This window comes from Dromiciops gliroides, chromosome 2 (genome assembly GCF_019393635.1).
Source record: "Dromiciops gliroides isolate mDroGli1 chromosome 2, mDroGli1.pri, whole genome shotgun sequence".
Lineage (NCBI taxonomy): Eukaryota > Metazoa > Chordata > Mammalia > Microbiotheria > Microbiotheriidae > Dromiciops > Dromiciops gliroides.
Genome location: NC_057862.1, coordinates 83,121,127 through 83,148,013, shown reverse-complemented (window position 1 = coordinate 83,148,013; position 26,887 = coordinate 83,121,127). Strand labels below are relative to the sequence as shown.

At 37.9% G+C, this 26,887-nt stretch overlaps 1 protein-coding gene across 2 annotated transcripts in view; it reads right to left on the bottom strand.

Moving 5' to 3' along the window:
• HTR7 (5-hydroxytryptamine receptor 7) overlaps positions 1-26,887 on the bottom strand; it is a 92,316-nt gene that overhangs the window by 20,445 nt on the left and 44,984 nt on the right. The window lies entirely within an intron of this gene.

Here is a 26,887-nt window from a genome sequence, read left to right as displayed (position 1 = left end):
CCAACCTCTACCATTATTTTGACAGTCAAGGTTTGAGATCCCGTTAACGTTAGGCCCTGTCTATCAGAGTTCCTACTGGCTTCTGCCTCCCCTGGTCTAACCTGTCTCAACACTTTTCTGGCCATTTTCTTGTGAAGTTCTAGACTGAATGGAAGAGCTTATTAGTATCACTAATATTTCTCCTTATTTTTCTTGATCATTGTTCCATCTAGTTACCCTTTAAATATTTTCTGACATGTGTGGGAAAGCTGGACACTTCTAGGACCCTTCATATTTCCATCTTAATCATGTTTTATGGCATTGGTTCTTATGACTAAAGGTAATTGCTGAAGCAAATGGAAACTTCCATTTGACTATTTAGAAATGCCAGGGGACTGTGGTACCAGTTGTTTGGTAAAAATAAGGACTCAACTTTTTGGTTAGAATGCATTTAGTGATTGTCAAAGATGTTATAATGACATTATCAGGGAGGGACTGGTAAAGGCTAAGAGGTACAGGGCACCAGTGTCCTCTTCCTTTGGTATTAGCATTGGGGTTGAAAGAAGGAAAAGTATGCACATGTTTATGGATTGTTCTGTTCCAGCAACTACATGCATTGTTGAGTAAGAGCACAATGGGCAGCTAGGTGGTTTAGCTGATAGAGTACCAGGCTGGAATCAGGAAGACTCCTCTTCCCAGGTTCAAACCTGGCCTCAGACACTTACTAGCTGTGTGACCCTGAGCAAGTCACTTAACCCTGTTTACTTCAGTTCCTCATCTGTAAATGGAACTGCAGAAAGCATCTGGTAATATGAACAGAGAAACCCACTTAATTTTCTTTTTTATTCCTTGATACTTTCCTTTACCTTGCCCTAAAGAATTGCATTAACTGGAGAATGTTCCAAGCTTCCCCCTTCTACCATTCTTCACTATCCTAGGCATCTAAAATTTTATCTCAAGAGAAAGGTATAAGTGTTTCTCTTTCTTATAAACCCTTCTCCACTCACCTTGATAAATGGAGAAATCCTTAAAGGACCCTTTGACAAACAGTTATTTAACCATCCTAAATATAGATATTTGGTGTAATTGTGAATTCAGGTAAAATCCTTTCACTCATGAGATTCTCTGCTTCAAGGGTATTTATTATAGCAGTGGGGGGGGGGGGGCAAAGATATGGAGAAAGGGGTATCATTTAGTTAGGCCAAAAAGGGTTAATGTACTTCCTCAACCACAGAAGAATCAGACCCTTTAAGCCTTTTAAAGAAGTGTTGATGGTCAGCTAGGTGGCACAGTGGATAAAGTACTGACCCTGGATTCAGGAGGACCCGAGTTCAAATCCAGCCTCAAATACTTGACACTTACTAGCTGTGTGACCCTGGGCAAATCACTTAATGCTCATTGCCCTACAAAAAAAAAAGTGTTGATCATTAAATATCATATGGGAATTAATTGAAGGAAAAGAGCATGTTTGGCCTAGATTGGAAATGCCGTCAGGTAGAAGAGGAATTACATCTATTCTTTGTAGCTCCAGAGGAGAAAAAATTAGAACCAAGGGGTCCTAATATTGGCTAAACAGAAGAAACATTTTAACAATTAGTCATTAAATACTGGAATGGGGATGCCTTATTGGGGAAGTCAAGTATCATTAGTGGCAGTGTTCAAACATAGGCTGCATTTGTTAGAGATATGCAGGAGGAATTCCTGCATTAGGTAAGGGAGTGGCCTAGGATATTGGCCAATGTCCCTTTCAGGTCTGAGATTCTGGGATCCTAAAGCTTAAAATGTTTTCTTTGATTCACTTCTGATATTTTCTTTATTGCATTCAGAAATCCAGACAAATAAAGCTAGGCTTGGTGGCATTTAAGACTTGAGTTAGTATTTAAAGCAATACAAGGGTTCTAATGAGAGCCTATTTTTCTTCAAAATGCAGATTTCCTTCTTTCCACTCTGTGTGGTATAATTCTTAACATTATGATTCAAAGAAAAATCTACAGTGATTCTGTAGGTTTTATAATTCTAGTGTTTAATTCTTATCATATAAATACTCTCTATTAATTAGATATGGTAGATACTTTTGGCAGCTTTCTGGAGTGGTTTGTTGGATTTCCCCCCCTAAAAATAAAAATATAAACTTTTAAATACAGTGTCTGAGCAACACAAGTGCTGAAATACTATATTCTGACCCACAGGGGGGCAAAGCGAAGCCATTGAGTTGCCTGAGCTCTCCTTCTGTTCCCTCAAAAAGAACATTAAGTCAAGCCTCTGGATGGATTCAAATACTATATGCTAAAGAACCACTTGCTTCTAGCACTAGGGGTGCCCTTATGCCAGGACGCATAAAAGCAAAATAGGATTAGGAAGTTATAATCTATGCCTACTTAGAAAATTAGATCTGCTACCTATGTCCTCAGTCTCATTCTATATAAATTGCTGGGAATGATTCTTTAGATAAATGAATTCTACTGAGATTTTATTATTACAGATTAATAATTCAGGGAACGGTAAAGAGGGTCTTTCAGAAGTTTGAGATACAGCAAGGCTGAAAGGAAATGGGAGATACAAGCCCCCCCTTATAGCAAAAGGGAAAGTTACCTTTCTCTTCCCCTTCTCCCATCTCCTTCAAAATGAGCAGGGAACATAGGGGGACACAAGATTATAGGAACATAAACTTAGAGATCAACAGGATCTTAGATCCCATCTAGCCCAACTTTTTTTATTTTGCATGTGAGGAGGATACTTCCCACAGCGGAGCCAGCAGGGACCCTTGACTAATTGATTTTCCCTGTTCTTGTTGATGTAGCACAGTACATAGAGAAGTGGGTCTGGAGTCAGGAAGACATGAGTACAAATCCATGCTCAGAAACTTACTGGCCATGTGACTTGCCTAGGCAAGTCGCCTAGCCTATATCTGTCTCACTTTCCTCATTAGTAAAATGGGGATGATAATAAGAGCACTAACCTTGAATGACAGTCGTGAGCATCAAAAGAAACAGCATGGAGCACTTGGCTGACCTTCAAGCACCACATAAATGCTAGCTTTTATTCTTATCAATCACCTACAGGTTTATCCCCAGAACCTGAGGTAGCAGTGGTCCATCTGGGACCTGCCAATGCCAGTGGGAGTTTGGAGAGTGAGCCCAGAGGGTGCTATATAAAATTCCATTAACTCTCTTGGAAGTTGTTATTTAGAAGGAAGGCGCCTCAGGCTGGAATCTGTCTATTCAGACAAATCTGAAAAATGTAGCACAGGAGTATGGGAAGATTGCAGTGAGAATTAAGCAAGAAAACATGAAGAAATAGCATGTTTTGAGAATGAGTTTGTATGGGATTAGAGAGTGACAAGATCTATAAAAATTGTGAGACTCCTGACACAAAGTGCATAGGAGAATGAGCATAGAGCCCATGTAGGGGCAGCTAGATGCTCAGTGAGTAGAGCACTGGGCCTGGAGTCAGGAAGACATTAGTTCAAATCCAATCTCAGATACTTACTGTGTGACCGTGGGCAAATCACTTAACTTCTATTTGCTTTAATCCACTGGAGAAGAAAATGGCAAACACTCCAGTATCTTTGCTAAGAAAACCCCAGTGGACAGGTATGATCCATGGGGTCACAAAGAGTTGTATACAACTGAACAACAACAAAGAGCCCACATATAGGGGTAGTACTATTGTCAAACTGCTAGGCCCCCTTGACCTCTTCCTGTTCCTTAGCATGAGCCAATATGGAAGGAGTTATGATGAAAAACTCTGACAATTTTTTTCAGTACTGACTATAGGAATTATGTGTTTCTAAGCTCTTCTAGCTTCCCCCCAAGGGGGTGAAGATAGTTACACTGGGTGAACTAAGGCACTAGATATCATGAAAACCAGAATAATTTTTAGACCTGACCTTATTCTTTTTATTTTTTTTAATTCTGAACTTAAAAAACACCAAATGAAATGTGCGTTTCCATTAAAACAGTAGAACAGGGAGAGAGGAATATATGTGAAACTGTGAATCACTATTACATACAGTTTGCTTTTAATATATATGCATATATATGTATGTATGTATACATACATAAATTCCATGTGTAACTGTCAAAGATGTCTCACTTAGCTGTGAGATTCTTTCCAGACCTGACCTTTTTCAAATTAATTGGCTCAGAAAAGATTCACACATCAGGAAACTTCTTACTAGTGGTTAGCTCTTCCTCTTATATATGCACACACAAGAAATGCATCTATATTAAAATAATTGTATTTCATCCATATGAATGTTCCCTTTACCAATGCAGACCACCATTCTTCTCAGAGGGAGGGGTAAGTGTACTAGACTCTCTGGGAGGAAACTCCCTCTACCAATGTAGCTCTGCAACTCTTCTGCAAACTATCATCTAAAATCATTAGTGTGGAAATTGGAGTAGAGAGGAGTGCTGAGAGAATGAATGATTTTCCAAAGGCCATGTAGCTAGTATGTATTAGAAGCAAGATTTGCACCCAAGTCTTGCAGACCTTGAAGATATCTCTCTATCCTGTGGTTCAAGTGCCTTTGCAGATCACACCTTATCATATGATATTCATGACTGTTCATGATTGGCTCTGGATGAGACAGGAAAAATCACCTGGAAGGTCAAATCTCTAGTGCTAAGTTTTTCTAAACTTAGGAGGGAGGGCTGGTCTTCAGTGATGGAGACAGTCTATCACTGGTCCTGAACTCAAAGGCAATTTCCACTTTGGTAGGATCTAGAATATAAGCTCCTTGAGGGCAGGGCTACTTCATTTTGGCCTTTTTATATCCCCAGTTCCTGGCACACAGTAGGTGCTTAATAAATTTCTGCTGATTGACCTGGTGGAGCTTATGATTTGTAAACCTAGGATTTGGGAGAGTTGACACTGCAAAAAATGAAGTATCCCAGGAAGTTTTCATGGAGTTTATAGAAGACAAGTTTTTTATAGCTTCTGTACAGAAATAATTTCAGGGGGAAAATTTCAAGAAATCCCTAGGATATTGCTGTGTTTTTCGCACTGACAATCAAAATATAGTTGTATGGTCAGACTGACCTCCCTAGTAAGTGACCACAGTTGAGATGTTAGGAGACAATGGGGAAGTCAACTAACTCATCAAACTTCCCTCTTCCTGAAAGCTGGGGACTGAAATACCATTGTGAAAGCATCTTTCTTTCCTGTAACCTTTAACATGAAGGTCTGAAACATAAATACACCTGGGGTAGTAACTTTAAAGACTGTTACCACTCTTTATTCCTAGAGATCTTCTTTTCCTGGAAAGAAAAGAAATGGTCAAAGGATACGAAGACAAATTTTGTTAACTTCCTAATTTTTGCCTAAGGCTAGTTTTGCCTGTGGGTACTCTATAAAGGTGGTATGGTGAATAGAGTGCCAGGACTGAAATCAAAAAGACTCATCTTGGGGGCAGCTAGGTGGAGTAGTGGATAAAGCACTGGCCCTGGATTCAGGAGTACCCGAGTTCAAATCCGGCCTCAGACACTTGACACTTAACTAGCTGTGTGACCCTGGGCAAGTCACTTAACCCCCTTTGCCCTGCAAAAACAAAACAAAAACAAACAAAAAAAGACATCTTCCTGAGTTCAAATTTATCCTCAGATACTTACTAGCTGGGTAACTCTGGACAAATCACTTCACCCTGTTCCCCTCAGTTTCCTCATCTGTAAAATGAACTGGAGAAGGAAATAGCAAACTACTCCAGTATCATTGTCAAAAAAAACCCCAAATGGGGTCATGAAGAGTCAGATGTGACTAACATGACTAGACAACAACAACAACTCTATAAAGGAAAGCTCAACTTAATTTTATTTGATATGTTGCTGGTTCTTGATTATTTGCTCATGATTCACTGTAAGACCTTAGGAAAGTCATACCATCTCTGTGGACCTCATTTTCTCTTTTTCTAATGTGATGAGGTTGGAGTAGTTGATTTCTAAGATCCTTTCCAGCTCTAACAAGCTTGACTCTAAAATTATCTGGGAACTCTGGGGTCTATCCTTCTTCCATCCCATGACCTTTCCTGCTGCCAGACACTAAGCTCAGCAGAAGTCTGTACTCCTTTGTGGTAAAATACATATATTTTTATTCTTAATTAAGAAGTCTCTGTTTTTCTTAAAAAAAACTTTTGCAATTACCCACTGGGGAAGAAATGGTGAATCAAAAAACCTAGGCTTGAACTCTCAGTTTCCTCATCTATAAAATGAAAGGGTTGGATTGGATAGTGTCCAAAACCCCTTCCTTTTCAAAATCCTTTAATCTTTAGCCTCTACCATTTACTAAAATTATGATGCTATGTGAGTCAATGACCACCTAATGAGTCCTACTTTCTTTATCTTAAAAATGGAGATGATAATATTTATGCCACCTAAATAATAGTGATGGGAATCAAATGAAATAATAATAATCTATATCTATAACTACAATGCTTCACAAATATTATGTTTGTGCCCTATACACAGTAGGCATGTAAACAAATCTGTTGAATTTGAAGGTAAATAAAGAGGAATCATTTGAACTACAAGGACAAATAGAGGATTTGATTTATATATTCAATACATGCATGCTAGCCATCATGCTGGGCACTAAAAGAGGGATAATGAAATTATAAGATATCATCCCTGCCCTGCAGAAGCCAGCAATCTAACCAGAATGGTGAAACATTTACATTTTCATTTATATGCATATAGGCAAAGTTCAGCGGCAGCTAGATGGCACAGTGGATAGAGTTCCATGACTAGAGTCAGAAAGACTCATCTTCCTGAGTTCAAATCTGGCCTCAGACACTTTACTATCTGGGTGATCCTGGGCAAGTCATTTAGCCCTGTTTGCCTCAGTTTCCTCATCTGTAAAATGAGCTAGATAAGGAAATGGCAAACCACTCCAGTATCTTTGCCAAGAAAACCCCGAAGCGGGTCACAAAGACTCAGACATGAATCAACAACAAGGCAAAGTCAAACAAGGCAGCATATTACAAACAAGAGGGGATATAAAAAGAAATTATCTCTGCCTGGAAGGAAGACAGAAATCAGTGAAGACTTCCTGGAAAACGTAAATCTTCAGCTGGACTTTGAAGGATGGGTTAGAAATGACCCTGATATAGGGAAAGATTGAAAGCAAAAAGAAAAGTGGATGGCAGAGGATAAGATAGATAAGTAGTTAGGGAAACAACAAACATGAACTTAGAGATAGTGAATGACAAAAGGGCCTGGTGTGCTATGGTCCAGGGAGTCACGAAGAGCCAGACATGACTGAACAAAAAGGATATACTTAGAAGAGAACGGAGGTTTTAAGATGAGGGAAATGGTGTTTAGCATAAAAGTCTTCCTGAATCCACCTCTCTATTCTATCTCTATGAATTTGGAAAACAAATGGTCTTGTGGGATCAAAGGAAGTCTTGGCATACTGACCACAGTCAAGTTCATCTATATGAAAGGTTTTTTTCATCATCATGGAAAAGTTTTCAGCAGCATCAGTAGCATCCTCATACCTTCTGTCTATATAAATTTTGGCAATTGACAGAATACTTTTATATTCAGTATCTCATGTGATCCTCCACCTGGCAAAACACTCATGGCAGTGTCATCATCATCAACCATCATATTTCTAACCCTTTTTTACAGATGATGAAACTGAGGCTCAGAAAGGTTAAATGCCTTGCCTAAGTCACATGATCAATTAGTAAGGGGCAGAACCAGACATCAAACTGAGGTATGACTCTAGGATCAGTGTTCTTTCTCTACTGCATTGTTTCTTTAGATACCATGACTACTTATGGTAGTTAAAAAAAAAAACCTACGAAACAGGGGCAGCTAGATGGCACAGTGGATGAAGCATCGGCCCTGGATTCAGTAGGACATGAGTTCAAATCCAGCCTGAGACACTTAACACTTCCTAGCTGTGTGACCCTCGACAAATCACTTAACCCTCATTGCCCTGCAAAAACAAAACAAAACAAAACCCTCCGAATGATCTAAGGGAAAACCCCCAAATGTAGAAAATTCTACATTTTTGTAGAGATTGAAACCTTTTTGAAACATTAAAAGAATCAAATAATGTGGTCAATTTTGATTCAGCTAGCATTTAATCATAGTAATGATAATAACAATAACTAATATATGCAGCACTTTAAGATTTGAAAAATATTTTCCATATAGTCTCTCATTTGATTCTCACAACCCTAAGGGTTAGATACTCTTATTGCCCCCCTCCTTTATACAAATGTAGAAACTGAGGCTGAAAGGTATTAAGTGATTTTCCCAGAATCAAAAAACTACTAAGTTATCTGAGGAAGGATTTGGATTCATGTCTTTCTACTGTGCGGTATGAAAGGCACATGCAAGGCACTGGGAATAGAAAACAAAATTTTAAAATATATGTTCCAAACACTATCTGAGCAACAGAGAGTACAATCAGACCAATGCTTCCCAAGGTCTAGACACCATTCTTCATTAATACACTCTATGACTGAATTTGTCCACTTCTTTGCTACTATAGTGCCTCATTATGGATAGAGATGGCCCTGGGTTCTTGAACATTATGCCCACTCATTTCAAGTCCTAACAATTTCTAAAAAGCTGGAAAAGATTCAATCATGGAGCCCTGACTTGTGTGAAGAAGAGTTTAACTAAATTTGGAGTTACTCATCTTAAAAAGCCTGACCACCAGGTAATATAAATAGGGAAGTGGGGGGAGAGGCAAGGAGGATGGCAACTCATTGAGCTATCTACTAATACTCAGAGAGGTTATAATTCAGAACAGGGCTAAAGTGGGCAAATTCATAGACTGAATTAATAGGCTTCCAGACCATGAGAAGGTCTATTCTAACTGTTCTGAGCTGATTATTAAGTATGGAATATTTTGTTTTTATATTCCCAATGCCTGCACATAGTGAGTGCTTAATATATTTTGGCTGAACTGAAAATGAATTTGTATTCTATTATTTTTTCTTTTAGTATTTTTGTTTATAAAAGAAAGAATCCTATGCATTTGGTAAGTAATTTCTCTGGAGAGTTCTTAGGTAACTGGTGGGGAGAGTACCTACCTAGATGTAATCAATAACATCTTTTGAAGTACAGGAAGTATAAGATTTAAATTATGTCTTTCAGGAGCTGCACCCCACTGTTGGCTCATATTGGGAGGCTGACGAAGACTCAGGAAAGCTCATTGTCATAGAAACCAAAGAGAGTTTCAACAAGGAGGAGGTGATGGCCAATGGCAGATGCTTCAGAGAAGTTATGGATAATGAGGAATGAGAAAAAAAGGCTCTTAGGCTTGGCAAGAAGGACATCACCAATGACCTTTGAGAGTACCATAGAATGGTGGGGGGAGGAAGCCAGATTGCAGAAAGCTAAGGAAGGAGAGAGTGGGTGAATTTGAAATTGAGGCAGCTGTTATAAACTACATGTTCACAAGTTTGGCAGAGAAAGGAACAAGAGAGGGTAGATAGTCTAGAAGATCAGACTGGGTTGAGCTAAGGTTATGTTGTTTTTAATATGAGAACAGAATATATTTAAAGATCACAAATGTCCAAACCTACAATTAAATTTAAACAAGAAACATGACTGATATGCAGGATGAAGTTATTAAGGAGAAATTTTATCACATTAGCATTACAGAATGTCAGAGCCAAAAGGTACCTTAGAGATCATCTAATCTGACTGACCCTTTCATTAAATATACAGTTTTTAAAAAATGTAATGAGCACCCAATCAAGAAATTTAAATTTTTTTAAATACCTAGAAAACCAATAATGACATAACCTTTGCAAAGGACAGTATCCTGCACAAAAAGGTTCTTAATAAGTATTAGTCAAGTTGAACTAAGCCTACAATTACTATATGGGAAATCAGAAGAGAAATAAAATAGCTATGCAAAAATCAGTAGCCAAAATAATTGAAAGGAACAATTGGTATTTCAAGGAAAGAAGCAAGAAAAAACACAAGAGACAATCTAACTAAAAGGAAAGGGAGAAAAGATATTTTAAGGGGAAAGCTAGTTTTTTTTTTAATCAGAAGACAAGTGTAAAAAAAATTAATACATTAAGATATCGTTATAGTTTCCCTTCTCTTAAAATGGCAGACAAAAATCCCAAAAGGACCAAAAGGAGAAAAAGATGAAAAAAGAAAAATAGTAAAAGAATAAAAATGAAGATGTGGCCAAGAATGTGGTGAAAAGGCCTTGAAAGCATTGCAACCAAAACTTTGTTCTGGCCAGAGGGATCAGTCTATACATAATATGTTTCCCAAGAGTCATGTACAAGCGGAAATATGCTACACCAAAAACCAGGATTGGAAAAAGAGATAGCTGCTGGTATCTTAAAGCCAGTTGGTGGTGATAAGAATGGAGGGTGATAAAGATTCACAAAAAGCCTAGGAATTACCCTCCTGAAGATGTTCCTAGAAAGCTGTTAATCATGGCAAAAAGCCCTTCAGCCAGCATGTAAGGAGACTTGGAGCTAGCATCACATGGGGCACAGTTCTGATAATGCCACTGCTGAAGTAAGGGAATGGTTTTCCTGAAGTAGCTGGAGAGTGACTTGCTACTGGGAACTGGCCCTCTGACCATCAACTGGGATCCTCTGTGAAGGATCCATTGGAAATTTGTCATCGTCACCTCTCCTGAGGTTAACCTTTCAGATGTAAAGATTCCAAATCATCCAATTGATGTTTTCTTCAAGAAGAAGAAACTGTGCAAACCTAGACACCAAGAAGGAGAGATTTTTGACACAGAAAAAGAGAAATGCAAGATTACAGAGTAGCATAAGGCTTATCAGAAAACAGCAGACTCTCAGATCCTGCCCCAAATCAAGAAAATTCCTCAGCTCTGTGGCTACCTGCTTTCTGTATTCTCTCTCCACAAGGTTTATCCTTTAAAAGCTTTGCAAAGAACTCTCATTAAAATATTTGGAATAGGAAAAAAACATTATAAATACCCCTTCAAGGAAAGACTAGAAAATTTTTAGATATTGAAAGTGGCACAGTATAGCCCATAGAGTACTCGAATTGATGGCCTAAAAACCTGGCTTTGCTCTTGCTTCTCATGATTCCTAGTTCTTATTAACTTCTCTGAGCCTCAGTTGCCTCATCTGTAAAATGAGTTAGACTAGATGGCCTTTAAGTTTCTTTGCAACTTTAAGCCTATGATCTTATGTCCTAAAGGGACAAAACTCAAAGAAGTAGTCAATCAATCGACAAGCTTTTATTAAGTTCTTAGTATGTGACAGGTACTATCTATATGGAGTGCTAGAGAAAAAGAAAAAGAAAAAAAAATGAAACAGTCAAGGAACCATAAAAGAATTCAATAACCTTTTAGAGACTGAAGAAGCAAAGACAGTTTAACAAAGTCTCATGTTCAGGTGGTGGTAGAAATCACACATGATTATAAATTTAGAGTTAGAAGGAACCTGTAATGTTCATGTAACCCAAGGTTCTTAAATGTTTTTGTATCCAGACCCCTCTGGCAGGACTCTTTTTCTCAGGATAATGGGTTTTTTTTTAAGTTCAGGAAAAAAATAATAAAACAGTATTACAAAAGAAATTAATTATATCAAAGTAGTTATCACAATTTTTTTAAGTTCATAGCCCCCACGTTAAAGAACCTCTGAAGTAGTCCAATTCCTTATTTTGCAGATGAGGCAAATGAGCATGAGAGAAATTAAACAACTTGTCCAAGGTCCTATGAGTAATAAATGTCAGAACCAGGTTTCGAGCCAAGTCCTCTGACTCCAAATCTCCCATTCCTTTCCCCATCCCCTGCTGCCTCTTAATTCTGTCAACAGAATACTTTCCAAATGCAAGTGTATGAGGTATTTAATTCAGTATTATCTTCTGTTTGCCCATATCCTCTAAGCTCATGCTCAAAACATCCACTCTTTTATTTTAAACCCAAATATAGTCCTTCCTTTACTAGTGTTGAAAACAATGTTTATATTTGTGATTGGGTCCAATCTGCTGTTCATTATTTCAGTAGAATAAAAATTCTAAAATTAGGGAATAAGTAAAGGTTTGAACACTCTCTTTTGTTCCGGAGAAGTAATTAATGCACCTTCCAGAGCTCATTATGTTTTTTTTTTATTTTTCTCTTCAAAAAAAAATATTCTTTTACATTTCTCTTCTCCCTCTCCTAAGACCCTTTCTGATGTGAGTACATCTTTATTCTGCTGCCAAATCCTTCAGAAGCATTGGATTGTGGTTGATAAATTTCTGTACTTACATCTGGGAGGAAAACCTTTATACCTATTTAAAAAACAAGACAGTAGCTACAGCAAATAGGTTTGGCCAGAAACCAAAAGATGAGCTTCCTCAGTGAAATGTTTATTTTCTAAGTTTTTCTAGAGTAGCTCTTCCTAAATATGTGAGTATCTTCAATAATTTAGGTGGAATAGAATCTAAGTAGGATAGAATCAAATAATTTTCAGTCAGGTGGCAAACTATGACTCAATGACCCACCACCCTGGCTCCAACACATAACATGGTATTTCATGCATAGTAGGACAGAGGATTCTAGTTCAACTGCTAGCATACTATAAGAAATGCCCTCTAAGGCCTCTCTGATGGATGGTTATCTAGCTTCTGCTTAAACCCTCCTAGTGATAGGGAGTTTACTATTTCATGAGACAATTGATTCTACTGATAGATGATTCCAGTTTTTTAAAAGTCTTATTTTAAATTCACATCTGAATCTTTCTGATCAAATTCAATGTCTTCCTTTCCACATGAACCCCCTAGCTTGATCCTTGTTGATGTTAATATTTAATCAATTTAATTAGTTTTAATAATTAATCCTGAAGTCCTGGATTCCCCATGCACCAACCACTTCAACTCCCATGATTTATGTCTATATCTACCACCCATAGGTATCTTAGACCACTTCATTACCAGATAAAATTCCACTCCTAAGATCTAGAAATCTGTTCACATTTCTAATCATAATACTATGCCTTTCCATCTTTCCTATTGCCTTATTCTTGCTGAAAGTGTGTGACCCTTTCCCTTGGCAATTTTATCCACTCTTATGGGTTCTATCAATCATTTCCAGGCAATTGACACCCCAGATTTATATATCCAGTTATCATCTTTCCCCTGAGTTCCTGTCTTGCAAATCCAGTTGCCTGCTGGGTACTTTCACCTGGGTATCTCACCAGCATCTCAACTCAACAAGTCTAGAATTTGAACTTTTCCTCAGAATCTGCCCCTCCATTACCCTCAACCTTTCTCTCTTGATACCACCTGAACAGTCCTCCCAGGCCCCAAGGCTCAAAATCTCAGTGTAATCTTTGATTCTTCTATGTCTTTCATCATTTCTCCATCAAATCGAATTCCATGTCCTATCAATTTTACCTCCACAACACTTCTCATATACATATCTCACATATATTCCCTTCTCCCCAATCCTCTCTTCTGTACTATTATAGTAGTGTCCTAACTAATCTTCCAGCTTCTAATCTCTCACCTCACCAATACATCCCTATTGTTACCAAAATAACCTTCCATTCACATAGATCTGACCCTACCATTCACCAGATCCACAAGCTTCAGTCACTGCCAATTGTATCAAGGATAAAACAAAAATCTTTAGACTGGCATTTGAAGCCCTGCACAATCTAGTCCAACTTATTTTTCCAGATTTATTTCACCTTTATTTCACCCATTCATTTACTCTAGGTCTCAGCTGAACTAGAACACTAGATGTTCTTTCAACTCAACATGCCCTTTCCCATCTCTGGGACCCCATTTTGGCTGTCCTCCATGCCTGAAATATGTTCCCACCTCATCCATACCTGTCAAAATCCTTCTCTTCCAGGGGCAGCTAAGTAGCACAGTGGATAAAGCACTGGCCCTGGATTCAGAAGTACTTGAGTTCAAATCCCACCTCAGACACTTAACACTTACTAGCTGTGTGATGCTGGGCAAGTCACTTAACCCTCTTTGCCCTGAAAAAAAAAAACCAAACAAACAAAAATCCTTCTCTTCCTTCAAGATTCACATCAGTTACTATCTTATCCATAAATCTTCCCATGATTTCCCCATGTGAAAGTGTTCTCCCCTTCCAATATTCCTCCAGCATTTGGTTTATATATTGCCCTTGCCCTTGCCCTATCATACTCTGCTTTGTATAATATTATCTGTGTGCATATTCCCCCATGCAGAATGTAGGGTTTTAAAAGATAAGCTAAATTTTTTATCTTTGTACATACCCTCCAACACTGAGCACACTGCCTTACACATAGTAGGCATTTAACAAATACTTGCTGAACTCCTTCAGAGTATTTACTAGGTCCTGTACAAAATTATTAATAACTATAACTAACCTGGAAAAATTATATATAATTGGATTTATGAAAAATTATGATTACATGAAAAATGATAAAGTTAGAAAAATTATAATTGGGCCGTAAGTCCCCTCGTGGTCGCCATTCAAATGGAGAAATATTTTTAAATGACTAGCCTAATTTGGGGGGGCTAAAGCTGACTGGAGGACTAATCTGGGACTTGTGACTATTTGGCTATCTGACTGCGTTTAATTTAATGTGGGCCATTGATAAAGTTCCACCACACTGCTCCCAAACTGATAGACTAAAGATTAAGAAGCCTCTTAACCAAATAAGCAAAGCAGAGTTTATTTATGAGATACTATTTAAAAGTAGGAATACAGGGAAATAAAGCATACAACCTGACTGCTTTCCTGCAGTCTCTTTCCACTGTGTCTCTTTCGCACCTGCTGTGCCTTGAACTTCTTGAATACAATAAGGGCCTTGGCCACCTCCGGCCTCAGGGCACGTTACACTTTCCCTGGTTTGTATTAAGGCCTGTAACCTTGTCAGACCCGTCTCTCCTTTTCCAAGCCAACTCTCCTCCGTCCTTGTCCCAATTCCCCTCTAGTCAGCTCTCTCCTCGTCGGTCCCCCTCCTAGTCTCCTTTCTTTTTTTTTTTTTTTTTCCTATCTAACTCCCAGGTCTATATATGCCTTTTCTTCTCTCCACTCAAATCTCAGGGCTTCCTTCGCCCCCACAGACCAAGCTAATCCACCAGCCAGAGCTGCAGCTGGTGGGGGGGGGGGGGTGAGCTCCAAGTTTCTCGTGCCTCAGCACAGGCTATCCGGGATCCGCTCAGGTCAGAGGAAGCTGGGGGCTTTTTTTTCCCCCAGCTGTCTGACCTGGTGTCTTGTATAGCCCACGGGGCTTTTTCTCCTCAGCTGAATCTGAGGAGGAAGGGGAGAGACCCTGAGGGCCTAAGGCTTTCTAATCTCAGCCTAAAGGTAGGGTCCCCAAATCAAAATAAATTTCCACAGTCCAGAGCATGAATACAAATATGAATATAACATAGACCCTGTTCTCAAGAATCTTATGATTTAATAGGTGAAAGAATAAGGACATCAATAACTATGATAAAAAAGAAGAATGAAAAAAGTGCAAAGGAATGATCCAGGTAGAGTGCTATGGGAATATTTGAGGAGAGAAAGGCCATTATTACCTGAGGACACTAGGAGTAGTTTCATGGAAGAAATGGCAGTTGACTTGGACCTTGATGGAAGAGAGAGACTTCAGAAAACAGATTTGTGGAGAGTCCTTTATAGGCACAAGAGAAGCTGGACAGAAATCCATGTAGAAGGAGTAGGGCAGAGTGAGAAAGAAGCATACCAGTCTGGCTAGAATAGAGAATACATGAAGGGGAGTAATATGAGATAAACCTGGATAGGTAGATAAGAGAAGGACATTGAAGGGTCTTGCTTGCCAAAGTCAGGAGTTTTTCAATTTGTTTTGTAGGTAATTGAAAGCTAGTGATGGGGTATTTTTAATAGAAGAGTAACAGATACCTTTCAAAAAAGATGCCTTAAGAAAAGAGACTTTAAGAAGATTTCTTAGAATGGATCTTCCCATAAGATCAACAAAATCTATTCAAAACTAAAAAATAATTATTACTTATAATGGCAAAACATTAAGAGCCTTATAAATAAGAAAACAGGAAAGCAAGGATATCAATTTCATAGCTATTACATGATATAGTTCTAAAAATGCTAGCTATAGCAAGGATGAGAGAGGAAATAAACAGAGGCAAAGGAGACAAAATTCTGTCTCTGCAGACAATATGAGTGTTTACTTGGAGAATTCCAGAGAACTAACCCCAAAAATTAAATTAAAAATAAAGTAGAAGTTTATAAAATAAATGCATAAAAAATCATGGTTTTTCTGTATGTTTGAGTGAGAGAAGATTGAAAAATAAATTCCATAAACTAACTCCAAAATGCATAGAAAAACTGAGTTAACCCCACAGGTATACACAAGATTATATAAATACAATTACAAAACACCCCTTATAGAAAGAAACACAAAAATTATTTGGGCTGTACCAGTGTAATAAAAAAATACTTAAATTAATTTACCTGTTTAATCTAATCACCAAACTAACAAGGGCTTACTTTATAGAACTAGACATAATAATAACAAATTCATATGAACAAGCAAAAGGTCAAGAATTTCAAGAGAAATAATTTTAAGTAGAAATTAAGGAGATCCAACTTTACCAGATCTCCAATTTTACAAAGCATGAAAATTAGGGAGAGGCAATATGGCATAGAGGCTCAAGAGTTGACCTCAGAGACAGAAAGACCTGGGTTCAAGTACTGTCTCTCACAAATACTGTTTAGGTGACCCTAGGCAAGTCACTTAATTTCTCAGAATTCTAGGCAACTCTCTAAAATGAGAAGTTACAGAAAAGGCAACAACCTGCACTGATAGAAGAAGTTTCCTCACTTGAATTTCCTTGTGTTAATGAAATCACAGGTCTAATCACTATCTCTAGCCAATAAAAATTATTAGATACTGATTAAGGAACAGAAAAACTCATCAATGAAACAAAAAGGATAAGTAAAATCCAAATGCAAACAAACCTAGTAGACTGATATATGATAAATCCAACAACTCAAATTCCTGGGTTAACAACTCCTAATTTTGCAAGACCTGCTAGGGAAACTGGAGATAAGTTTGGCAGAAATTAAGTTAGGCCAACATCTTATACCATATTGCAAAAAACATTTCCAAATAAATAGATATTTGAAATACAAAAAGTCACATCCTTAAAAAAAAGAGGAGAATGGAAGGAGTTTCCTTGCACAACTTTGGCTAGGGAGATTTTTTTAAAGATGTAGAGATAAACATGAAACACCCAAAATATTCTACTACATAAAATTTAAAAGATTTTGCACAAACAAAATAAATATGGCTAGAATAAAAAGAGAAGTGGTTGATTGGGGAAAAGAGTCTCACTGCAAATAGCTCTGATAAAATTCTCATATCTATGATATATAGGTAATTTATATAAATATGTAAGAGCAAGAATCATTCCCCAATAAGTGGTCAAGAAATATGGATACAAATCAAGAAATAAAATCAACAACCATATGAATTCATGTCTCAAATTACTAATAATAAGAGAAGTATGCACTAAATACTCTGAGAACACACCAATAGACTGGCAAAATGACTCCAAAAAATAGCATATTTTAGAGGGACTTTTTGAATATAGACAGTCTAGTGCACTTATAAATGTAAAGCTGTGTGGGACAGCTAGGTGGCTCAGTGGATAAAGCACCAGCCCTGGATTTAGAAGGACCTGAGTTCAAATCTGGCCTCAGACACTTGACACTTACTAGCTGTGTGACCCTGGATAAGTCACTTAACCCTCATTGCCCTGAAAGAAAGAAAGAAAGAAAAAAGAAAAGAAAAAAGTAAAGCTGTGAATTGCAGTTCTAATCCAGACAATAATTTAGAATTGCATGAGAAAAAGACACTTAACTGCACATAGCTTTTTTTTTTTTTTTTTTTGGTGAGGCAATTGGGGTTAAGTGACTTGCCAAAGGTCACACGGCTATTAAGTGTTAAGTGTCTGAAACCAGCTTTGAACTCAGGTCCTCCTGAATCCAGGGCTGGTGCTCTATCCACTGCGCCACCTAGCTGCCCCTGCACATAGCTTTTTACACAGCAATACCACTAGTTGGTATATACCCTAAAAAGGTAAAAGATGGAGGGAAAGGTCTTTTATACACAAAAATAAATGTATAGAAATATTTTAATAGTAACAAAAACTGAAAATGTATGCGCATTGATTGTGTAATGGCTAAATGAATTGTAGTATTTGCCTAAGATGGGATAAAAAAATGTACCTATAAAGAATTCAAGAAAACTTGAAAAGACTTGTATGAACTGACATTACAGAGTCATGACATCAACTTACAAAATGACAACAATAATGCAAAGGAAAGCATTATTCCAATGCCTTGGACCAATGCTATGACTAATCCTGACTTCAGGGGATTCATGATCAAGCCTACCAGCCTTTTCTCAGTAGAAATGGTGGGGATCATAGGTATGGACTGAGACACATTCTGTGAGATTCTGCCAATGTGCCCATTGATTTTGTTTATCTCTACTTTGATGTAACAAAAGAGGGTTCTCTTTAGGGAATAGGGAATGGGGTAAGGGAATAATTGTTGAGAAGCAATAGTGATGTATGAGAAAATATTAGTAAAGCATGTTTTAACAGTATTAGTCAGTGACATTAAAGATTAGAAAAATCCAAATTGAAAGAAAGAAGGCCAATTAAGAGGATGTTTTAACAGTCTAGGCAAGAAGTGATGGAGGGCTGAATTAGGTTGGAGTGATAGTGGAGGAGACAGATTAACAATGAGCTATTTGAAGGTAGAAAAAAAAAGATCTAGGCAATTCACAGAACCATAGAATCAGATATTTACCTGGAAAGGACTTTAGAGGTCATCAAATCTAACTCCATCATTTTACAGATAAAGAAACCAAAGTTAAATGCCATTCATTATACCTTCAACTGCTCCCCGCTTTAAATGGTTTCCAGACCCCTCTTCTGGATGTTCTCTAGGATGTCAACATCAACCTAAAAATACAATCCCCAAAACTGAACACAGTTGTCCATCCAAATATGATACGACCCACACAAAGTACAGTGAGACAAGGCATTTTTTTCTTCTTTTGCATGTGGTTAATGTCTTTATATAAACTAGTCATTTGTCCAGGCATATTTTGAGAAGAATTTTTCTTGTTCAATGTTCTGAGAGCCCTTTCAGTGAAAATTCCATAGCTAACCTGCTTATTTGGGAGAATTTTTCTGGTGAATTTTTTTTATTTCTTCTATATTTCCATTATATTTTTCAAGCCAATTGCATTCCACAAAGATTTAGTAAGCCCCCAGCATCTATAAGGCTTGACAGTGGGTGCTTGGCACTGAAGATACAAAAACAAGAGCTCTACTCTCAAAGAGCTTTCCATCTTGGTGGAGTGGGGCAGGGGTGGGAGAAGGATAGGAATCTTCACCAATAACTAAAATGAGTTAAAATCGAATGAAATAATAGTAATAATAAGGAAGTAATAAATAAAGGGGCATGAAAGATTCAGAGAGACTGTAATCATTTCTAGGCAATGTGTTGAAGGGTGGAAAAAAGGAAAGACTTCAAAGAAAAGGTGATACCTGAGCATTACCAGATGAAAAGATGAGATGATAAAAGAATATACAAGGGGTTTGAGATGTGATGGGGAGATGCAGGCACGCATATCTAATGGTTTCAGTCTTCTCAGTGAAGTAGAAAGCAAAATTACCTATTAAAAAAGACAGGGGTGGGGATGGAATTGAAGACTTTAAAAAGAGGGAAGTTTGAGGACAGCCACATTGAGGAAGGTGACAGGAAGTCAATAGAGATGAATAAAAGAAGTTCCAGGAAGCAGTGAGGGCCTAGCCAAGGTTAAATAGTAGAAAGCTGTATGAGACTCAACACGGTTTTGTGATATCTTCTGACAACACTAACCTGTTCAGGACGAAAAGTAGAGAAGGTTGGTGGTGGGGTTTATTAAGGGTTGGGGATCATCAGGAAGGAAGTGCAGAAAGACAAAGGGGAAAGACATTAAAGAGTCGAAGAATGTTGTACAATCGAATGCTGTGAATTTCAACAAAAACAAAATTGAGTGGTACTGGCCAAATTAAGGCTTAAAGATGGCAACATAGAGCAAGGAATATGCCAATTCCTCCTCTAGGCCCAGTCAATCTAGGAATGAATGGAATGGAGAATGGAAGGATGGAAAGGGATATCATATTCTCAGAAGAAAGACTGTTTTGGTGCCAAGGGATAAGCAAAGGCAGAAAGAAGAAGGCCTGAAATGAGTGCTTGTTGAAATCAGAAAGGGGCTCCAAAGGGACACGTAAAGGGAGGTAGCAACTAGGAACTGGACAGAAAAGGGTTAAGATGATTCAAGATGAGAGTTCAGGGAACTGTAATAGGAAAGGGGTTCACTCAGTTTTGGAGGGAGTGGAAGAGGGGACTAAGACAGTGGGAAAGCTAAAGGGATTTAGTAGCCATAGAGGAGGAAGACTGCTGAATTGGCAGAAACTTCCCGAAATCAGTCCCTAAGGCTCTTATTAGAATGTTGATGTGATGGAGTCTTCCCGAATTGGTCCCCTAGATGCCATCTGGACCTTGGCCATAGACTCCATAGGCAGCAGATGAGCTGCTCTCATGTCTCCTAGTATTTCCATTAATCAAAGGTTATTTTACTTTCAGCAATTTTCATGGATTTCTATGTTTTTTAAGCTCTGTTATTGCCTCATTTATTGAAGTCATGCTTTCTGCTTACTGCCTGCATTTTTCCTCAGTTTCTGAGAGTCTGTATCCAATTCCTTCTATTGGGCTATTTAAAATTCTAGTTTACTGTTTATTTTAATGCACTTCTTATGGAATGTGAACACTTAACTTGCTAAGCCATTTAAGTTTAAAAGGGGCCTGACCTATCAAGCATTCTTTCTCTCTTTTCCCTTTTCCTCTCTCTCTCTCTCTCTCTCTCTCTCTCTCTCTCTCTCTCTCTCTCTCTCTCTCTCTCTCTCTCTCTCTCTCTCTCTCCCCTCTCTCTCCCTCTCTTTCCCTCTCTCTCCATTTTTCTCTCTCTCCCCCTCTCTGTGTCTCACCCTCCCTGTCTCTTGTCTCTCTCCTCCCTCCTTCCCTTCCTCCCTCTCTATCCCATTGTCTGTTTAGAATTTCATACAATATATTTTAAAGCAATGTGTTATTTTAAGCATATATATTGGTTTGCAGACACTTTTTTTCAGGGAAAATGTATACAAAAATGAAAAATGAAAAAGCACAGTCCCCGAGCTCATTCTTTCAGTCTTTGCTGGAAAATGTTACTGATGAACTGTATGTCTGCTATCTCACTGTAGCAAGCATTTTTAAAAAATTATAATAAAGCTTTTCCTCAATGATTCCAGATCTTGTAGAGCCTGGGATTCATCACTGTTAGTTGTCATTGTACAATAAAGTAAGCACAAAAGATAAGGATTCCAGTTATTTGAGTGTTATGGTTACTTGAATCCCTCTGAGCAGAGCAACTTGAGGCAATTAACCTGGCTCTTTACTGAGAGTTTGGTGAGGAGGTGGGGAGAGATTCTTAAAGGGCTATGTAAAGTCATTTTACATGGATGGAACCCCAGAAATATTTATGGAGCACATAAAAATATAATGAGAGAGGATTACTTCCTCTTTTTTTATCCACCAATGTGATTGACTGGCTGAGCAATCAATCAGCATCAGGCTGGCAAGCGACAATTTTAACTGGTCATTACCCTCTGCTAAATTACCTCATGCTTATTGGCTTAACCATCCAGTGATAGAGGATTTGGAAATGGTAGATTGCTGAACTCATCCTTCTCTTGGCATAGCTCTTTCCTTATAGACCAATAGTACTTAGAACTGAGTTGAACCAGTAGGGTTTTTCAGGAGAGGAAGACAACTCAAAAGAATATCATGTAAGGGTAGGCTAATGTTACTGGAGATAAGCTGAAGAAGAAAAAAAGATGTGGGGGAAACATTATTTCTGACCTTAAATATCACAACTGTTACTATCTGGAAGTTGAAAAACACAATGGGAAAAATTAGAAAGTTGTACTTGGAGCCACGAAGACCTGGGTTCAAGTGCTACCTCTGACAGATCAACCGTGTGACCTGGGACAAGTTACTTAACCTTTCAGTGCTCTGTATCATGCTCTAGGACTTCTGGAGCAGGTGTTGTGAGTTAAATCTTGTTAAACATATTTCCTACACGTGTGCTTCACTACTAGTATGGTCTAAGGTTTTTGTTTTTGTTTTTTTTTTTTTTTTTGGTTTTGGCAATTGGGGTTAAGTGACTTGCCCAGGGTCACACAGCTAGTAAGTGTCAAGTGTCTGAAGCCGGATTTGAACTCAGGTCCTCCTGAATCCAGGGCCGGTGCTTTATCCACTGCACTATCTAGCTGCCCCTAGTATGGTCTAAGTTTAAGCTTACCCCTCCCATGGATGCTGTTTGTATTTGTAGGGAGGAGTGGAGCAGTTTCTCAGGAGAATATTTTGTATTAACTGTCTTTATCATGTTATCAGAGAGTAGCAGTAAATGCCTTCTACTAACCCAACCTGCCCATTAGAGCAGAAGTTGGGTAATACTGCTATTTCTTCTCTTCCTCCTTCATTTTTTTTTCAAAAAGGTGGGACAATTTACTTTTTGTCCTGTGTGGGTTTTCCTTTTTGATTTCTTGAAATATAGATCTAGAAAGACAGGCTTTAAACAAGTCTATTGGCTTTTAGATGGAGTTACTTGACTATGCCTAGACTATGCCAATCACTCTGACTTTCATTGAATGGCCAATAATAGCCCCAATCCAAGCCTCTGTGGCTCATTATTTAGATTTTGATGACAGAATAAGGGTAAAGAGCAGGATTTTTTCTGTTGTGTCCAGAAACTCCCAGGGTCTTCCCTTCCCAGACTGATATCTTTGTGATGGCAAATCAGTCATCTTTTCAGCTCCTGTCTAGCCCTTAGCCATAGAATAGGCTTGGCCTGAGACAAACTGAGACCTTAATTTAGAAAATCTAAGGTCACCCACTGCAACCTGGGCCATTGCCAGTTGTCTCAACCTTTGTCTTGCCACTGGATTTAGATCACTCTAGAGAAGAGTAAGGTTGACAACTTTGCTCAGCTCTGCCTCACATCCAATTCACGAGCAAGTCAAGACATCACCCTCTTGATATCTTTGGTCCTATTTGAGGAGGAACGATGAGCAACAACAACAGCTTTAGGCAACTCTCTAAAACTTTACATTGCAGAGGTGGTGCTGATCTGCATTAATAGAGGGAGGTTCCTCATCTAGGAGTTCCCTACAGTAATGAAATCATAATTCCCATCACTATCTCCTTTAACCTTGAGTCTAAAGGAGACAACCAGGACCACTGGGTAGAACAGAGAGGCAAATTTCAGTCTAACATAAGGAAAATCATTCTAACAATGAAAATTGTTCAATGATGGAATTCAATTCCATTCAACAAAGTTATGTAAAAGTCAGTACCTTGGCTATAGGCTAGGCACTATAGATACAAAGGCAAAAAAAATGAGCCCTATCCTCAAGGAGCTTACATGCTACCAGAAGGATATACTATGCAGATAGCTAAGTACCTACAAAATAAATACAGGTAGAAAAGAGAACTAAGGAATGGTGGGCTAAGCCTGGAATTAAGATCCATGATTTCTTCATTTGGGTAATTTCCTCCCTTTATCCAGATTACAAATCCTTTTAGGAGATTACATTTATGACTAAAGGAGAGCACCAACATGGATGAAATCAGATCTTTCAAAATATTAAATTAAAGCATTTTCAACTCAATAAATTCTTTTGAATGGATGGAGGACTAAATATTTTCTCCAATCCTCTTAAACTCTCAGACCTCTCCAAAATAGTTATTAAATGCATATGTGATGAAGCAATCTCAGATGACTACACAGTGTTATGACACCAAGAATCCTCAAGAGGTAAAAACCAATACACTAACAGCAAAGAAGACTAATACTTAAGCACCCCTTCCCCCATGCCTACCACATTCCTACAACAGGGCTACAAAAGCCCAACAAAGGCTTAGAACAATTCAACCCAACCTCACTCTTCTCAATGCCAAGTAAAACCACTTGACTGGTATAGCATCTCTCTGTACTGCAAGAGAGCTCAGCCAGAGAACTGAAAAATAGACAGAACAGGAGCAGAAATGTGAGTAGGGAATTCTACCAAGATAGGGGGAAAGAGCCTAGCATCCTGTTGGGGTCAGTTCTGTCCCCCTAGAAGTAACTTGGGGCAAAACCAAGACCAGGGAACATGAATTGCCTAGTGTGGCAATTAAAAAAAATCAAATTAAAAATCTGAGATAGCTTTAAGGACTAGCTCATAGGAAAAACTGAGAGTCAAAAAGTAAGTAATAGGAGAATATGAGGTAAGGAGTTCAAGGGAATATATTATCAAAGAACTCAGGAAGAAGAAAATTCAATTCCATAAGCATTTATTAATCATCTACTATTTGCTAAGAACTGAGGATACAAAAAGGAAATTGAAACTGGGGAAATGAGTGGTAGGCATAATCACTATATATTATAATTTCTGATAGTTTATCTTGCATTCCTTGCATTTTATCTTCCATTTAAGTAAATGTCCTTTTGTATCATATGATGTCATGTATATACTATTTGCTGTTTAAGATTCAGAGAGAAAATGGGAGCTCATGATCATAACATGAAAAGATGCCAGATACCTGCATTTAATGATGCTAAAAGAATAGAAGAGAAAGCTAGCTTGGCTTTAGAAAAGCACACAGAACTGTCAAGGTCCTCCCTGAAACAAAATTCCATCCTTGAACACCATTTATGCTACATGTTTGTGTAGCATGAAAAACCACTCCCTAAAGAATCAAAATTAAATATCACCCAAAGAGTAATGGAGAGACATATGTTGGGCATGAGTAAACAACCATGTATAACCAATAATAAACTTCATACAAGAATTGACATAAGAGATATCATCAAAAAGATGTATGACCCGAAAAGAAGGTGGGTCAGGGAGGTAGAGAACATAAAAGATAGATAGACTTCAATTGTTCCCATGTAATGATTAAAAATGAAAATGTAAAGTAATTTGGAATTATGATAAGGTGATTAAAATGTCCAACCTTTGACTCAAAGTTCCCACTGTGATGCATACACATCAGGGAAAGGGAAAGGGAAAGGGAAAGGGAAAGAGGTGTGTGTGTGTGTGTGTGTGTGTGTGTGTGTGTGTGTGTGTGTGAGTGTGTGTGTGTGTCCTCATAACAACTCTCTTAGGTAGATGCTAACAGAGAAATATGGTTAGACATATGTTAACTGATACAAAATTAAATAAGCAGAACCAGAAAAATAATATAAACAATTACCATAGCATTGTAAATGGAAACAATAACAACAAACAAAACTTTGGGACCATTGACAATTCTGTGCAGTTTCACAAATCCTAGCCAGCCTTTCATCCTATTCCCTTAGCACCATTAAATCCTACTTGCAGGTATATGGCATTTCTTCATGTCATTAAAATTATATTGACCAAACTTGGTCCTGAAGAAGACATATGAGGATGCATCTCCCTCCCTTCTTTTAAGGAGTAGAGAATATGGAACATTGAATATTATGTCAGACAATAAATGTGTTGGATAGTTTTGATTATTTTTTCCTCTTCTTTATATTATGTTATGGCACTCCTTGGAGAAGAGGAGAGTGATAAATTGGGAAATGAAGGTAATAAAAAAACAAAAGATATCAGTAAAAATTTTAATTTAAATTTTAAAAAGACAAAGAAAGACCTCCTAGCACACTGGATGGATGTAAAGGAGATTTATGGAAGGACTTAGACAAGAATCACAGGATAAGAATGAGTGGGAGGGCTATGATCTGGACTGGGAAAGGGAGTACCTGTATCAATGAAATCACAAATTAATCAGGTAAGCACTATTAAAAATGCATGATACTTCTTTGTATCTGTGGACATGTATGTCTTTATCTTAGTGCCATCTCAAGCACAGCCCATTCTAAATGTTTTATTAGAACATAAGCTTACCAGAGGACAGGGACTTGTGTTATTTCTCATTTTATGTCCCCCAGTCCAGGGTACCTCTCACAGAAAGCCCTTAATAAATTAACATATGTAAAGTACTTGCAAATCTCAACGTGCAATATAAATGCTAGTTATTATTATAACTATTATATTTTTTCAGAAGAAGAATGGGATAACTCAGGAATTCCAATCGTTTCAATTCTAATACCTTCACTCTGTTAACATTTTCTTATTTATCCTGGATATATCTAGTTTGTACATAGTTGCTTGCATCAAGTAAACTCCATTATACTGTGAGTTCCTTGAAGGCAGGATTTGCTTTTGCCTTTCTTTATATAACCAGCACTTAGCACAGTATCTGGCATTTTTTTAAAGTAGGCACTTTAATACTTACTGATCAATTCACATTCAAAAAGAAATTCCAGAGCCTGTCATTTTCAGACCCATCACCAAATTTATAGAAGACAAAACAATTGAGTACAGTCAGAGGTCAAATTCTCACTCAGAATCATAAATTCCACAAGTATCAATGTGCATCCCTCCCATCCAAACCCTCAGTGCAATTGCCCAATGACTAGAGGGATTGTACATCCACCTCATGAAGAGGCTCCATCCATCGTTCACTTGTGTTTCTTGTCTACCTGCTGCTAAATATCTTCATGTTTCATTATGCAGGTCAGTGATTTTCCTATCCAACAAATTCACTTGGGATCTTTGAAGTTAATGAGGAAGCTAGAAGTGAGGTTTAAGTTAACATTTCTACATGTTTTATCATTAATGCTGTGTTATCCTAGAAATGCCTAAAAATGCTTAGACAGAAGAAAACTTTATGGAATCATAAAGTGACAAACATTTAAAAAGCCCAATAGAGTTTAACTTTTCTCATTCTCAGTTATTACCTGATTTCTCTAAAACCCTGAGATTCATGAATAATACAGGAAATGTGTGAAATGCCACTTCTC